At 53.7% G+C, this 15,585-nt stretch overlaps 1 long non-coding RNA gene across 1 annotated transcript; it reads right to left on the bottom strand.

Moving 5' to 3' along the window:
• Positions 1-5,260: 5,260 nt before the first annotated feature.
• Positions 5,261-6,197, bottom strand: LOC105488827 (uncharacterized). The gene is made up of 3 exons (XR_011616200.1): positions 5,966-6,197; positions 5,612-5,727; positions 5,261-5,411 (listed from the first exon to the last, which is right to left on the bottom strand). It is a non-coding gene; the product is annotated as an uncharacterized lncRNA (long non-coding RNA).
• Between the last annotated feature and the right edge of the window lie 9,388 nt (positions 6,198-15,585).

Here is a 15,585-nt window from a genome sequence, read left to right as displayed (position 1 = left end):
AGCTGGTTCTGGCGAAAAGGAGATGGGATGTTCACCAAAGAATGTCAGAGGAGAGCGGGCTGGGAGCAAGGGCGCCTTCATCAAACAATGGTTGGCACAGGAGGAGGAAGCGGAGTCCTCAGATCCACAGGCCATGGGGGCAGGGGGATTCCTTTCTTTCTGGCCACTCCCAACCCCTGAAGACCAGGGATTCGTAGGCCGGTGGATTCTGCAGTGACTGGTGAGCCCTGACCTGCTCTCATTTGCCCTGTGTGGCAGGATTTCCCTTGGAAAACACCCTTTGGGTACCGAAAGGCACCTCTCTGGCGAGCTCCATGGTTGGCTCTAACCTGTTCCTGCCTCCTGGGATTGTCGGGTGCCAGGGCAGGCCTCCGGGGACCCGCTCATGAACGTGTCATCTGCCAGGCAGGCGGTGCCCATGCTCTTGACTGTGAGGTCCTCGTTCCCATCTGCAGCCTCCTCGTAGGAAACCAGCAGGGCCTTCAGCTGCAGTCTGACATCTCCTGCCAGGTCACGGAATGGGAACCCTGGTGGGATGTGGGGGAGGGTCGAGGGCCAGACTGGAGCATTGGGTCACAACCCACCTCAAACATGGCCTGCAGAGCCCGGAAGACCCCGAGCCAGGTAACAGAGAACATGAGGCAGCAGCGCCTTGTCAAGCAGCCACCCCAGAGCTGCACGGAGCCCTCACCTCGGGTGGCTTGCAGGGCTAACGCCAACCCAATGTGAGCCACATACAGGCTCAAGTCTGCTGCATTTGTGCCTTGCAACATCCTGGCATGACCAGCAGGGCCATCGCCCTCTTTTTAATAAACAGGGAGTTGGTGAGGTTGTGAGTTCTGTCTAAGCTCACAGAACCACCACGAAACAAAGTCCGGGTTCCAGCCCAGGTTTCACGACGCCAAGGCCTGGCCAGTTAAAAACCCATTCTGCTTGCCACCCAACCGTCAAGAAACCCGGCAGCCCTACCCTCAAAGTGCACACTCCAGCACTCACCTGCTTCGCCAAGGCCAGCCCTGTCACTGGCCTGCCCTGCCTTCACCTGGGCCTGCCCTGTCACTGCTAGTCATGGGTAGACATTTAACATTTAAAGTGACAAGAATTAAATGCAATTTAAAATTAAACTCCTTAGCTGCACCAGCTGCATTTCCAGAGCTCGATAGTCACGTGTGGTTCATGGTCACCTTACTGGACAGTGCAGATCTAGAATGTTCTGCCATTGCAGGAAGTTTGGACAATTGCAATAGCCTCTACCCAGCCCCCCACCAGAGGCCTTGACACATGCAATGAGGCGTCTGCCGGGCTTCCCCACGTCCCCCAGGCCCCTGCTCCAATGTCACCCGCTGGGGAGGACGTCCCTGACCTCTGCATCTGTGACAGAAGCCCGTCCCCACGCTCCATCCTTTCACAGGCTCTTTCTTCAGGGCACGTGATGTGGGCTACATCCATACGTCACACATCTCACCCCGTGCAATGCAGGCTCCGTGATGGCAGGAAAGGGCTCCGTCCTCAGCCCCAGGGCTGGGCACACGGCAGGTGCTCAGGAGACTGTTTGTTTGTTTGTTTATTCATTTATTTATTTATTTAGTTTGAGACAGAGTCTTGCTCTGTCTCCCAGGCTCCTCGTAGGCTGAGGATGGAGCCCTTTCCTGCCATCATGGAGCCTGCATTGCACGGGGTGAGATGCGTGACGTATGGATGTAGCCCACATCACGTGCCCTGAAGAAAGGATGGAGCGTGGGGACGGGCTTCTGTCACAGATGCAGAGGTCAGGGACGTCGTCCCCAGCGGGTGACATTGGAGCAGGGGCCTAGGGGATGTGGGGAGTGCAGTGGCCCGACCTTGGCTCACTGCAAGCTCCACCTCCCAGGTTCAGGCCATTCTCCTGCCTCAGCCTCCCGAGTAGCTGGGACTACATGTGCCCGCTACCACGCCCGGCTAATTTTTTTGTTTTTTAGTAGAGACGGGGTTTCACTGTGTTAGCCAGGATGGTCTCAATCTCTTGACCTCATGATCCACCCGTCTCTGCCTCCCAAAGTGCTGGGATTACAGGCATGAGCCACTGTGCCCGGCCAGGAGACAGTTTTTAAATGAGCAAATAAATGAGATTTCTGTAGCTGTGATGGGTGTGGTGGTTTTAAAACATGCCCCCAAACTCTGACACTCTCCCTCAAAAGCTGCCCTCTTGAGTGTGGGCTGGACTCAGGGACTTGCTTCTAACAAGTAGAGGGTTGTGGGCAAGCTAGGGTGTAGCTGCCAAGACGAAGTCAAAAGACACACAGGCCTGCCTTGTGCTGCTGGGATCACTGGTCCCCCCGGAGCTGGTTGCCACGCTGTGAGGACACACAGGCAGCCCATGGAGAGGCCCGCATGGCAGATGCCCACGGCCTCCCACCAGCAGTCAGCACAAGCTCTCCGGGTGCGAACGTGGAAGTGGACCTTCTGGCCCCGGGCGGGCCTGCAGATGATGGCAGCTCCACGGACACTGTGACTACGGGACCACAAGGCCCACACCATTGTGCTGGGTGGCTCTCCGGGCCCTGGGAACCATGGGGAGGGTGAGTGTTGAGGCGGCAGCTGCTGAGTCAGGGGGTCGTTTGTTACGCAGCAGTGATGACTAATACAATGGGCAAGGGCTTTCTCCCAAATGCAAACTGATCCTGCCATCCCAAATCCTTGTCCCACATTCCCCTGGGAAAGACGCATCTGCTTTCCTGTGTGCATTTAATCCTGTGGGACAAACATTAACTGTGTACTTGCTGTGTATCCAGCACTGAGAATAGAAAGATTAAGAATCTGGACTAGTGGGTGACTTAACGAAGAAGGTGTCCCTGCCTGCTCCTGCTCCAGTGGCCAAAGCCCTCCTCTGTGTCTGTACAAACAGGCAGGATCCTGTGGTGAGCCGTGGTCCATGCCACCGGCTACTTCCTTTGCACCTGTGCTTCCTGACCTCTTTGCTCCACTCGGAGGCCAAAGGGGCAGCTTCCCCTGCAAGTACAGCTTTATCCGAAGGCCAGAAGGGTAGGGACAGCCAGCTTCCTAGACGTGATGGCCTCAGTGATGAAGTCCAAGACTAGATCTACAGGGAAGTAAGCGCCAGCCAGGAGCATCCCTGAAAATAGTCAGGGACCAACACTGACGGACGAATTCCAGCCGCTGAACAAGACAGTCCTGCTCTGGGGAGCCCAGCTCAGACATGACCCAGGTGAGAGGTGGCTGCTTTTCAAGAACAAGTTGCCCCTCCTGAGGCATCTCCCTAAGGGCAGAGGCAGTGCCCCTCACGCCCCAAAGAGCAGGAGGAGCCCACAGGGCTCATGGAGGTGCGTGAACTCTCGGAAAGAACTTTGGCATCAGACAAAACAGTGCCCAGGCTCCAGCTCCTGCTCTGTGTGGCCAGTCGGTAGAGCTCTCTGAGCCTCACTTTCCCGTCTGTGATGAGGGGTGATATCACCTGACTAAAGGGCTACCAAGAGGATTTGGGCAGAGCAAGGGGCCTGTCGGTGAGTGGCCCACAGCAGCCAACCCGTAGACCCCGTTCCCTCGTTGCTTCTTTCCTGGTATTTTTGGTGGTCACTTCTGGATGGACACTGCTCCACCAAACTCAGTGGAGCGGCTGGAGGGGAAGTGAGTTTTTGCTGGGGCTGTCAGCCAGTCCTGGCCAAGAGACAAGGCTGCAGAGTTGATTTGGAACGCTGGACATGTCTTGGGGTAGGGATATCTCTGTCATAATGTCAGACTCCTCCCATGACTGCTCAGTCCCAAATTTCCCCCTGATGGCTGAACTAGGCTGGGATCCTGGCCCTCAGGAGAATCACAGACGTCATTCAGAGCCAGCTTTTGCACCTGACCTGACCCAGGACACCTCTCTCCTTGGCACAGGCTGCAGGTCTCATTCTGGGCTAGGTCTGCTAGCCTGGTGGCCCATAAAAGTAGATGCTGTCCAGACAAACCAAGGCTAGGATTCAGGGTACTCCACTTCTAAGTGCAACTTCATGCCATCAGCACCACTTTGGGCAAGCCATGCCTCTCTCTAGGACTCAGTTTCCCCACCTACACACAGAAAGGCAAGGGCTGGCCTCAGAGACCCCAATGACCAAATGCAGATGGATAAGTCAGAGCACAGGTCTCTGGGAGAAACATTGCTGATGTGGTCTGAGACATCACATGTCTGTGGATCACGACGCCGCCTCCTCTGGGCAGAATAATTCCAGTTTCCCAAGTTAATCGTCTTGGGAACAAGAGTCTAGGCATCAAATCCTGCTCGGTGCTGTCTCCGGAGCTCCCTCCTACCTTCCCGAACCCACAGAGGCTATCCTGATCAGTTGACATGGAAGATAAATTACTCCAGAAGAGATTTCCTGGTAGATAGCTCAGGGTGGGAGACCAATGAGAGACTCATGGGACCTTTCCTGACACTCTGGGCTCTGTTCTCCTTTGCATCTCAGGACACCCCGAGGTCTCAGAGCAAGAGCCCTTTTCCCCCTTGTCTTCAAACGTCCACATGCCATTGTTAGCTGGGCCCATTCCCTCTTGAGGACCGTTACCACCTTCATGCTGAGTCTGATTATATGACAGAGATACCCCCATCCCAAGACACGTCCGACTTTCAGAATCAACTCTGCAACCTTACCTCTTGACCAGGATCAGCCGACAGCCCCAGCTAAAACCCACTTCCCCTCCAGCCCCTCAGATCACTTTCTGTTCCCCCAGAAAATCCTCCCTCACCCACAGCCTCAGAGATTATCAGTGTGAACTGAATCACGGATTTTCGCAAAACCACCCAGCGGGGCTCACAAACACGACTGTGTTTCGCAGCACAGCCCCGGTGTAGAGGCTGCACATCATGCACGTCCAGAAAGGCAGGCCCTGTCACCCCCTCAGGCCGCCTCCTGCTTTTAACTCTCCAGGATGGGGATTCTGTTTGGGCACACTGTAAAATTCACGCTCAGGCCAGGCGCGGTGGCTCACGCCTGTAATCCCAGCACTTTGGGAGGCCGAGACGGGCGGATCACGAGGTCAGGAGATCGAGACCATCCTGGCTAACACGGTGAAACCCCATCTCTACTAAAAAACATACAAAAAACTAGCCAGGTGAGGTGGCGGCACCTGTAGTCCCAGCTACTTGGGAGGCTGAGGCAGGAGAATGGCGTAAACCCGGGAGGCGGAGCTTGCAGTGAGCTGAGATCCGGCCACTGCACTCCAGCCTGGGTGACAGAGCGAGACTCCGTCTCAAAAAAAAAAAAAAAAAATCACGCTCATCTGAAAGCACGTTCCCTGCACACGTTATTTATTGTGAGATCAGCGTGCGATTACAACACAGCCAGCTGTATTCTGAGAACAGACAGCTTGCAACCTGAGAGCCGCGCCTTGAAGCCCATCACCTCCTCGCCCACATGCGTTTCCCATCAGATCTGAAAGGCTACAAGGGGAGAAAGACAAGCCCATCCATCAACCTGCACCTCTGGGGCCTACATCACCCGGAGTTCTCTGAACTCATCCAGTGTCCACAGCCCAGCAATACCATCAAGGCTGAAGAAAGAGAGAAACACTGTTCCCTGGGGCAGCAACATGGACCAGCCCCACCGATTCCCTCACCGCCCGGGTAACTCACTCCATGCGGTGTCCTTGGCCTCCTCTGACGTTACGAAACCCAGCCCTGCGCTTTTTTCTTTACTGCCTTTTAAAGACAGAAGAACAGCTGACACTTCCCTTTCGGCCGGCACCATCCTGGCATGGGGAAAAGGCAGATGTAGGCAAGTCAACTGACATGTTGACAAACCACTGGATCGGAAAATAAATCTATCCTGATGCAAGTCACAAAAGCACAGGGCAGGAGGCGCGGGGGCAGCGTGAAATCCCGGGCACGGCTGCCTCCCGCCCCACACCCACGACTGGGAAGAGCCATGCAGCTGTGATGTTTCTCTCTCCAGAGGGAATTAATCATTTCCAGACGCCGGCCCAGCACCTGGTGCCCAAAGCCACAGGCCTGGGAGCTGTGCAGGTCTTGCAGGCGGACGACACCACTTAGCGGACGCGATTACTTCCCTGGTCCTACTGCCTGGTGCGTGCAGAGAAACTGCTCCCAAGTGGGAAGTGAGTGGCTCTGTCGAGGCTTGGGACAACGCTCGGGGGTGTCCCAGGTGAACCCCCTTCTCTAAAACAAGCAGGTCCCTCCCTGCTCTGATACTGAAATGACATCACAGGGCGCTGAGGACGTGGGGCCTGTCCCCGGCCGCCGCAGTGCAGTGCCACCTGCAGGCCGTGTGGCCTGAGAAGGCTGCGTCATCTCCAGGCCTGCAGGCTCTCGTCTACAGGAAGAGGGTGATCAGTAGCCAGCCTTGGAGGTTTGTGTGGGGGAAATAAACCAAGTAACCAGGGGCGGGAGCTTAAAGAGTGGCTGCACCAAGCCACACTCTATGGGTGCCAGGCCACGCTGGGGCCCGAGTGTTTGTGTCCCTCCACGCTCACATGTTGAAATCCTCACCCTCAAAGTGATGTGAATAGGAGGTGGGGTCTTCGAGAGGTGATGAGGTCAAGGGGCAGAGTCCTCATTAATGGGATTGGTGCTTTATAAGAGGCCCTAGAAAGCCCCCGCGCCCCTTCTGCCACGTGAGGGCACGGTGAGAAGATAACTGTCTATGAGGAAATGGGCCTCACCAGACACTGACTCTACTGGGATCTTAATGTTGGACTTCTCAGCCTCCAGAACTATGAGAAAGAAACCTCTGTTGTTTATAAGCCACCTAATTTATGGGGTTTTCCGGGTTTTTTTAGAGACAGGGTCTTGCTCTGTCACCCAGGCTGGAGCACAGTGGTGAGATCATTGCTCACTGCAGCCTCAACCTCCTGGGCTCAAGCAATCCTTCCACCTCAGCCACCTGAGTAACTGGGACTGCAGGTGCACACCACCACACCCAGCTAATTTTAAACCAATCTGTAGAAATAGGATCTTGCTCTAGTGCCCAGGCTGATCTCAAACTCCTGGCCTAAAGTGATCCTCCAGCCTCGGCCTTCCGAAGTGCTGGGGTTACAGGTGTGAGTCACCATACTTGACCTCCAATTTATGGTATTTTGTTACAACAACCCAGATGGACTAAGACAACTCTCATAATCAATATCATCTTGCTTATCATTACCACCACCACCGTCATCATCATGATCACCACCATCACCACCATCATTATCACCACCATCATCACCACCATCATCATCACCACCATCATCACCATCACCACCATCATTACCATCACCACCACTATCATCACCATCATCATCACCACCTCCACCATCATCACCATCATCACCACTATCATCACCATCATCACCACCACCATCATCATCATCACCATTGTAACCATCATTATCACCACCATCATCACCACCATCACCACGACCACCATCATCACCACCACCATCACCACCATCATCACCACCATCACCATCATTGTCACCATCATCACCATCATCACCACCACCATCATCATCACCAACATTATCATCATCACCACTATCACCATCATTACCACCACCATCACCATCACCGCCACCATCACCATCACCACCATTGTCATCATCACCACCATCATCCCCATCACCACTATCATCACCATCACCACCATCACGATTACCATCATCACCATCACCACCATCACAATTACCACCATCATTGCCATCATTGTGGGATGAGTCTCAACACTGTCCTCATCATGTGTGACCTGGACTGTGGGCCAGCCCCTCGGGCTCTGCTCTGCTAACCTACATTCTTTGTCTCTGGTTCCTGAGGAGCTGGGAGTTGAGACCCAGTAAGGTGTTGTAGAGACGCTTGTGACTCCAAATTCCACGAGAAAGAGGACCTCCCATTTTCTTTCCTTGTTACAGTATGTCATCTTCCCGCACAAGTGGATAAACCTTGACGTCTGTCTCCATTTCCCAAAAGAGTTACCAAGGGGGCGCTTTCCGAACTACCTGGCTCAGACTTCTTTTCCAGCGTGGCCTGGTGAGTGCCAAGGAAAAGAAGCTGAAGCTCTACCAGCAGCCTCAGACCTGACACGATGTCCCTGCTCCATCTCCCTGCAGGAGCCACGCTCACTTCAAACGCTTTCGCCAGCTCAGACTGCCATAGCAGAATGCCACAGGCTGCATTCTTTCAACACGAGGAGTTTGTTTCTCACACAGTTCTGGAGGCTGGAATTCCAAGATCAAGGTATGGCTGACTTGGCTTCTGATGAGGGCCCTTCCTGACTTGCAGGTGGCTTCCCGGCTGCCTCCCCACGGTGTCCTCACCAGGTGAGAGAGGGAGCTCTAGCTTTTTCCTCTCCTTGTAAGGATCACTTATAACCGATCCCTTCATGGGGTCCCACCTTCATGGCCTCATCTAAACCTAATCACCCTCCAAAGTCCCCCCTCCAAATACCATCACACTGGGGGGGTTAGGGCTTCAATATACAAATTGGAGAGGGAGACAATTCTGTCCATAGCAGGCCCTGGGGTCCCCATCCCAGCCAGAGTAACTCCACAGAAGCAACCAATAAATCTCCAAAGCCACCACCATTGCCCACCGAACATTTCACCTCTGCCTGTGTTCTGAGAGCGGGACTTGTTCATTGTTCTGTTTTAATTCTCGGCAGGGCCTATGACCATGTCTGATGTTCAGGGAATGAAGGAGTGAAGAAAGTAGGAATGAAGGAAGGAAGGAAGTAGCTCCAGCAGTTGGTTCCCAGGCAAGAAGCTGGTGGGGTTCTGACTTCTACCCTGATTCACACCCTTTCCTCCTGCCCTCAGAGTGGTCCTTCTCCTGCTCTTGTTCATTCATCCCCTTTAGCCCTTTTGTATTCTCTTCTGTAGCTGAACCACAACAACAAATACATGATAAATATTTTCCAAGCACATCAGATGCATCGTGTCAATTTCCCTGCCCCAGCCCAGTGGGGTGGGTGATGTCTTTGCAGCCCCCACTTGCCAGGGGCACCTTATGGGCATCCAGATCTCCAGACCACAGAGCCAGGGCCCACCCAACCGCATGGTGCTGTCTGCTCTGTACGCATTCCACGAGCTCCGTGGCCTGGCCCAGCCCCAGTTGGAACCTCGGGTGCCCTTCACTCTTCCAAAAGAGGTTGTTTCCTTTCAAAGAAAGGAAAGAGTAGAACTGCAGACTGCGTTTGGCTACACAGCCTGGGAACAAAATAACCCACACAAACAAAATCCACAAGGAGCCCCAAGCCTTCACTTCAATCCACTTGGCTTTCAACACCCTCCTGGTCTCATATTTTCCTTTCTATCCTTCAGAGGAGGGTAGCTCATAAGACTTTATCTCTCGCCTCTGGTAATTGTTTCCCAGTGCCCCTAGCACTGCTATATAACAAATGACCACTGACTTAGAGGCTTCCAACCACACACATCTAGTCTCTCCCAGTTCTGGAGGTTGGAGGTCTTAAGGTCCAGGTGTTGGCAGGGGCTGGCTCCCTCTGGACACTCCTGGGAAGAGCGATGATGAATATCTATTGTTCTAAAGTCCAGTTTGTGGCAGTGTGTTCCAGAGGCAACAGGAAACTGATACTCCATAGAAGTCAGTGGGAAAGCAAGACTACAACAGATCATAGCACTCCTGTTTACACAACATACTTCCCCAGTTCAAGCCAGCACCCTCCTCTGCTGGGTTCTCCAGCAGCCTCAGCTCAACCTCTATCTCAGCCCACCAAATGCAACAGAGATGCTTCTAAAACACAGTGTTGCTTCCAGCCTGGAGTCTTCAATAGCTCCCCATTGCCCTTAGTACAAACACTGATCTGAAGCATCCATTGTGAGGCTGCAGCTGTGTGTGATCTCTGGATTTACTGCTCCAGCTCATGCTCTGCTCCCTCTCCTTCCTGTCCTCCCTCCTCCACCTCCTGAACACGAACCTCCACTACTTTCACAAACACACCACCTGTCCTGTTGTGTCAGTTAAGAGGGTGAGTGCCTGGCGTGGTGCCAGGTGCATGGTGGGGCTATGCTGGGACTGAGCAAGGCGTCACCTCTGATTCAGCCACTACCCAGGCAGGTGCCCAGGGATTCCACTTTTCTCCTCTAAAGATGACAATATTGGGCCTGAAATTAGCCTTAAATGGTCTACCCCACTCTTGTGAGTTTATAACAATCAAAACATTTTGGGCCACGAAAAAAATTGCCCGGAAAAACGAGAAGGTTTTGGCCTGGTGTATCCAGATTAGCTGTTTGTGTGGATTGAGACCCACCCGCAAAGCCCCCAGCCCCACGTATGGGTACCCATTTTCCAGCACAAAGGGTCAAGACAAGGCAACAAGAGAGAGAAGTAGAGGAAGTAACAGGGTGGGCGGGGTTGGAAATTGGGTGGGGAGGGTTGGAAATTGGGTGGGGAGGGTTGGAAATTGGGTGGGGAGGGTTGGAAATTGGGTGGGTGGGGTTGGAAATTGGGTGGGGAGGGTTGGAAATTGGGTGGGTGGGGTTGGAAATTGGGTGGGGGGGTTGGAAATTGGGTGGGTGGGGTTTGGAATTGGGTGGGCGGGGCTGGAAATTGGGTGGGTGGGGTTGGGAATTGGGTGGGTGGGGTTGGAAATTGTGAGAAGGATCTTGAAAGTTCCCCAGAGTCTGGTTGCTTCCTGGTTGGTTAAAATTTCTGTGCCTTTTTCTTTTCTTTCCTTTTATTTTGAGACACAGTCTCACTCTGTCACCCAGGCTAGAGTGCAGTGGTGTGATCTCGGCTCACTGCAACCTCTACCTCTACCTCCTGGGTTCAAGCAATTCTCCTGCCTCAGCCTCCCAAGTACTTGGGATTACAGGTGCCTGCCACCACACCCAGCTAATTTTTTGTATTTTTAGTAGAGACGGAGTATCATCATGTTGGCCAGGCTGGTCTTGAACTCCTGATCTCAGTTGATCCACCTGCCTCGGCCTCCCAAACTGCTGGGATTACAGGTGTGAGCCCCTGTGCCTGGCCTATGCCTTTTTCTATGGCAACGATTAGCACAGAAAACAATTCCCCCATAGGGGCACTTCCCCAGCACCCAGCCCAGTGCCTGGCATACAGTAGGAGCACAATAAGTGCATGTGGAATGCGTGGATAAATGAACATGCCCAGTGCTTTTCTAGAGGGCAGGTCCCAGGGGCATGCAGACACACATGTCCAGGTGTCCAAATACCCCTCTCCAACTCCAGTCAGAGAGAGACCCCAAGCATTAGCATCCTTATCCCGTCAGCTCTTCCCCCGGTGCTATCTGGAGACATGCATTTGGGTTGTTATGATCAGAAATGACAGTAGCAATTCGTACTTGGGAAGGTCCAATAGAGGTATAACTGAGTCAATGCAGCCGACTGTGTTAGGAGCTACACTTCCTCAAGGCTCCAGAGGCTCTCTCTACAAAGGGCCAGTACATAAGCGATGTCCTTTCAGTGTTTTTAATGAGACATCCTCCCCTCATTGGGGAACATTCTAGACACAAGGTTTGAGAAAGAAGGACCTTCCTTTCCAAAAGGGAAAAATGAGGCCACATTTAGCTTACTGAGCATCCATTCTAAATGGCATTTGAGGTGCCTTCTATGTGCAGAAGCAGGTAGTGACACAAATGCATGAGTGGTGCATGGTCCCCACGCCAGGGACTAGTATGGAAGGCTCTGCTTCTCAAACTCCAAGACAGGTGCCCCCAGAGTCTCGTTGAGATGTAGATTCTTGTGCAGTGAATCTGGGCAGGGGGAGGGTCTGCTTTTCTAACGGGCTCCCGAGGGCTACAGAGGCAGCTATCCTGGTCCGGGATCCATGTTCCCAGCCTGAAGACCGGTGGCACTGGCCATCCCTGAGAGCTTGTTTGATATGCAAATTCTGGGGCATCCCAGACCTCCTGCCTCAGAATCCCTGGGAGTGGTGCCTTGGGACCTGGGTTTATACAGGCCTCCAAGAGATTCAGATGCCCTGGCAAGTGTGAGCACCATGGGGGCCAGACCACGGCAACAGCCCATCCAGGAGCTGCACTTTGCCCTTCCCGCACGCTGTAAGATATCATTAAGCAGCCCATGCCGTCCACTAGGCCAGGCGCAGCCTCAGCACCCTCCAGGCAGGAGTCCAGGTCCCCAGGATGATCGTATGACACCCCAGGTCTACATAGACACTAAGCAGACAGCAGATGGTCCCCCAAGATGTGTTAGATGCTACCCAAGTGAGACATGAAGTTACCTGGGTGCTCGGTCTGGGGAGGGAGCAACCTCTGGTGCTCTGGGGGAGAGGAGGTGTTGAGGTGTCACAGGAGAGGTGAGATGTGATCTTGGGCTTGGAGGGGAAGGAGGAGTCGTCCAGGGCAGCAAGGGAGGGCACTCCAGGCCGAGGTCACAGCACGGGCAGAGGCACAGAGGTGGGAAAGCTCGTTGCTTGGAAACTGCGTAAATCAGCTTAGAGCCAGGCCCTGAGCTCCAAAATGGAGATGGGGTCATGGGAGGAGAACCGGGGAGCAGGCGAGCCAGGAGGCTGGTGTGAGAGACAGGGCCTAGGATGCATCCCGGGAAAGCCCCTGCCCACCCACTTTTCTTCCCAGGCCCCTTTCCTGAGACCCTGCTGGGAAAAAAAAAAAAAGAGACGACAGCACAGGAGGAGGAGAGAGGGGTCGACGTGATTTCAGACACTCCAAGATAAACAGGGAAACTAAGAGTTGAGACTCGTTACATTAGCCATGGGAAAAATCACCATTAGGCACCGCATTTTAATACAGCATTCTGTCTGGTTTTGATTTCACAGATGTAAAAAAAAAAAAAATTGCAGGCAATCTGTAATTAAGTTGGACTACTTCAAACTGTTTCTATAAACCATACTTGGGATTCTTCCAGTGTTTCTGAGATTCAATTTACAGAGATTTCTTCAAATCAAAAAAATAAAGAAAAAAGAAAGAGAAAAAGAACCAAACACGGTCCGTGGGGAGCAGCGGTTGGGGTCCCAGCCGGTGTGATGCTCCCACAAGGGGCCTCCCTTTGCTGGTGTAATTGGCGTAATTCACATTGTTCTGATCACAGAGGGCCTGTGAGATGCTACGTTTAGGAGACATTCTGGAGGTTTTCCTTCCTGCATGCAATTTCATCCGCATCTTTATCAGCGAGAATTTTGCTGTTAATAGAACGTGTGTTCTCACGCTAAGCGTGAAACTCGAGTCACACACCTGGGCAGGTGCTGGGCCCACAGGTGCTAGGTTCTGCGGGGTCCGGTCGGATCTGGGAGACCTAGCTTGGAGGCGTCCACCCCAGGCAAAGAAGAGCTGCCTCAGAGTCCCCAGCCTGTGCCACCCTCTCAGGGCTCCCCCAACCAGGTGAGCTGGATCCTGGGGTCTCCACAGACACCTCGGCTAGTCCTGACCTGCTGGCCAGATACCCACCGGCCCTGCCTTCCAGAGGGCCCCTCTGCATCATCTTCACACCCCAGGGCCTCCCAGCCGCACCCCCTGCAGGGCTGCTAGAACTTTCTCCCGAGACAAAGCCTGCCATTGTGCCTCCCTGGAACCCGTCTCCGCAGTGGGGGGACAGGGTGTGTTGAGCGTCCCGGGTCCAGTGTCCCCGGCGTGTCCTGCATCTCGGGAGCCAGCTCCTCTGCAGCTGAGGCCCCGTGAGTCACAGCAGCTTCCTCAAATGCTTTGGCTGGCCACATCCCCCTGCCTCGCCAGAACCCTGGATGCCGGAGCCCTCCCAGCGAGAGCCGTGTTTATTTTACTTTACATACATTTTCCAACACGGAGCAGCTTGAACACACGCAGCTCTTACGCCCAGGGCGCACATCTCAGAAGCCCCATGTGCGACTCTGCCTGCCTTATGATCCTCTGTCGGGGAAGGTGGGCCCGCCTTGCTTTGGGGGGACCCGCGCCCGACACTGATGTCTCAGTGCTGTCGTCTGCCTCTTGGCCCCTGCTGGTCCCCTCTGGGAGCAGAGGCGGTCGGAAAGCCCCGGGGCCCACATGCAGGCTTCGGGAGGAGGCAGCCCGCCAAGATCGGCTCCCGGCACGTGATGGGAGCCTGGCTTACCTTCCCCCAGCACACGATGGGGCTGGAGCCTCCCCGGTCGGCCTGGCCTGCTAGAAAGGAACGGCTCTGTTTCCAGAGGCTTCTGGTGAAGCCCATGGCCTCCCATTGTTGGCTGATTTATAAGGAGGGGAAAGGCCAAGTGTGGATGCCATTAGCATAACCTAATCCAGATCCCACGACAAGTCCAGGATCCCGCAGGGGAGAGGGCATCCTTGAACGTGAAGGACTGGGTTTGGAAACTTGTCCTACCAGAAGAAAGGTCTCCGGGCCCACCCACACCCCCCTTCTGGATGCCCCCAGAGTCAAATGCACTCCTCAGTAAGATGGACCATGAACAGCAGCAGCAGCCGGTGTGGGCCCAGCGATTGGAAGCTCAGAGTGTAGGTACCTGACGGCTTGACTCGTCCCCAGGACAAGGCCTGTGAGCGGGAGGGGGTGCTCTGAGTGTGCAAATGTGTGAGAGCATCTGTCTGTGGGTCTGGGCACACGAGTGTATATGTGTTTGTGTGTGCATATACTATATTCACGTGTGTGAGTCTGTGAATGTGTGTGTCTATGCATCTGGACACAAGTGTGTATGCGTTTGTGTGTGCATGTACTATATTCATGTGTGGAGTGCGTGAATGTGAGAGTGTGTGTCTGTGGGTCTGGGCACATGTATGTATGCATGTGTTTGTGTGTGCATGTACTATATTCATGTGAGTGTGCAAATGTGTAAATGTGAGTGTGGGTCTGGGCACACGAGTGTGTATGCATGTGTTTCTATTGTATTCATTTGAGTGTGTGTACATGTGAATGTGTGTGTGTTATCTGTACACACAAGTATATATACATGTGTGTGTGCATGCATTGTATTCATGTGTGAGTGTGCGAATGTGCAAGTGTGAGTGTACAAATGTGAGAATTTGAGTGTGCCTGGGTGTCTGGATATGCGAGTGTATGTGTGTGCCTGTGTTCGTATCAATGTATGGGTGTGCCCGTGGTTATGAGTATGTGTCTGTGCCTGGATGTCTGGATATGTGTATGCCTGTGTATCCATGTCTGGGTGTACCCATGGGTGTGAGTGTGTGTGCATGTGTGTCTGGATATGTGTGTGCCTATGTGAGCGTGTATCCATGTTTGGGTGTGGCCATGTGTGGGTGTGTCTGTGCATGGGTGTCTGGATATGTGAGTGCCTGTGAGTACGTGTGTGTGTATCCATGTCTGGGTGTGCCCGTGGGTGTGACTGTGAGTGTGTGTGTCTGCGCACGGGTGTCTGGATATGTGCATGCCTGTATGAGTGAGTACCCACTGGGTGTGCCCGTGGGTGTGAGTGTGAATATGTAAGTCTTGTGTGTGCATGAGTGTGTTCACATGAGTGTGAGGGTCTGTGCATAGGAGCCTATTGTGTGAGTGTGTGCATGTGGATTGCATTTATGTGAGTCCGTGTCTGTGTGCACACACGTGTCCCCGCACAAGCCAGCCTGAGAGGGAGTGTCCCCCGAACACACCCTGACAGCACTTGCAGCGTGACAAGGTTGAGGGAATGTGTCGCTGAGGTCATAAATGCCTCTCGCACGTCCCAGCACCCTGGAGCAC

The sequence above is a fragment of the Macaca nemestrina genome, chromosome 18, assembly GCF_043159975.1.
Source record: "Macaca nemestrina isolate mMacNem1 chromosome 18, mMacNem.hap1, whole genome shotgun sequence".
Lineage (NCBI taxonomy): Eukaryota > Metazoa > Chordata > Mammalia > Primates > Cercopithecidae > Macaca > Macaca nemestrina.
The sequence above is the reverse complement of the archived record's forward strand: the minus strand, read 5'-3'. Positions and strand labels throughout refer to the sequence as shown.